General features: G+C 52.1%; 1 protein-coding gene across 1 annotated transcript in view; it reads right to left on the reverse strand.

Annotated features, from left to right (window-relative positions):
* Positions 1-1,808, reverse strand: part of VOLCADRAFT_119712 (uncharacterized protein) — a gene marked incomplete at both ends in the record, with an annotated part of 10,851 nt that overhangs the window by 4,058 nt on the left and 4,985 nt on the right. The gene's annotated exons all lie outside the window — the stretch shown is intronic.

A 1,808-nucleotide genomic window follows, 5' to 3' on the forward strand; every position in this document is an offset into this window, starting at 1 on the left:
CAGGATATAGTGAGCATAACCGACGACGACAACAACAATGATGATAATGATGCCGAGGACGCATGACGGGCGTGGGACTGCCAGCAGGCTAGTTGAGGCCAGCACAGAACGATGGTGGTACGGCATGTGTGTTTCCAGACGTCAGGTGTTGTTTACAGCACACCGTACGGCCTTTGAGGGGGGGGTTCGGGGGGGGGCACAGCCCCCCCCAGCGACTATACAAAAAGGAATTGTAACCGCAAGAAACACCCAGTTTATTACTCTAGGGTACTAGGCCCAAAACGAAAAAAAACACTGTGCATGAGCACACGGGCGGAGGGGCACACACATACACATTCAAAGGACGGAGGGAGGGAAGGGCAAGGGAACGCAGGGGACAGCAGAGATGAAGGCGCAGGAGGGCAGAAGGGTGGGCAGTAGGGAGGGGAAGGGAGGATGATGGAGGGAAGTGGGGGGGATGATTTAGGAAGGGTGGAGGAGGAGTGGGAAAAGGTATTTTGGAGGGATGGTTCGAGGGAGGGAGGGGGGATTGTGGAGGGAGGGTGGAGGGAGGCGGGAGGGAGGGAGTGTGAAATGATGGAAGGATGGAGATGGAGTGTAATGTCTCTCTTCTTTTACACCCCAGCGGAAAAGCCACACGGCTCTATGGGGCCGGAGGCCTCAAACTTATTAGCATATGCATCATTCGCGCCCACACGAATCCCCCAGGATCCTGTCGTATTTAAGTTATTTAGCCAGGAGCTCCCGTGTTTGTTTGACTGGATATTCACAGAAGAGTCACACACACAACCTGTAGAGGCTCACAAACGTGCAGCACGCTAAAACAGCCATCAAGCCTGTAATTTATTTAACTTCTGGAGAGAGACATCCCCAGACCCCCGGATGGGCAGTGGCAGGTGTTGTGTCGTGTGCGGGGTTTTTTAATTGTTTGGATGTTGTGCACAACACATGGGTGAGGGGTTCTTCCTGTGTTGTTTCATCACACCACAGCCTTCTCCACACAGCCTCTGGGGGTCAGTTGTTTCTTCAAACACGCCACGTGACGCCACCACACGCCGCCCTGATTCATTTGGAGGCCACATCAGGGACACAATATCCGAATGTGCCAGAATGTCTCGACACCGGGGTGAAGGGGGATGCATTTGCAATACATTTAAAGCATGATACACATCAGATGCATGCAATATGGTATGGGATGTGGGGTACCTTTTGACTCTTTTTATGGGACAGGGCGCAGAGTCGTCCAGATGTGGAGGTCTGGAGAGAGGTGCCGTGGGGGACTTCTTTAAACATCTTTTACACAAACGCTTTTGTGGAGGAATGCACGTTTTTGTGGGTAGGAATGCATGTGTAAATTTGTCTTCTCCCACTTGTGGTGGTGTAAGTTCTTTTGAGCCACACACGCACAAAAACACCGCCCTGTAGTGCGCAAGCGAGATTTTGTGCACACGCAGCTGCAGCTGCATGTGTGCATGTGCATGCGTTCGAACTGTATATTCATTGGCGACCCGTGGGTTTCTCTCCGCCCCAACGACGCTCTGTGGTGCCCCCCGCTTCCCGTATGCTAGTTTTAGCACGTGTGGAACAATTTGCAGAACGATGATGACGGTCGACCAGGGCCGCGTCAACATCATGTACTTTGTCGAAGAAATTCAAGCAAGCAGCAGCGTCAAGACAAAAAGCAGAGCCATAAGATGAATGGGACGAATTTACGCATTGGAGCGGCAAATGTTCCCCTGTCTCGTCCCTCCTCTGTTCATTAACCCCTTTAGGGTCGCGGTGTAACGTGACTAGCATGAAAACCATAT

This window comes from Volvox carteri (genome assembly GCF_000143455.1).
Source record: "Volvox carteri f. nagariensis unplaced genomic scaffold VOLCAscaffold_73, whole genome shotgun sequence".
In the NCBI taxonomy this organism is placed as follows: domain Eukaryota; kingdom Viridiplantae; phylum Chlorophyta; class Chlorophyceae; order Chlamydomonadales; family Volvocaceae; genus Volvox; species Volvox carteri.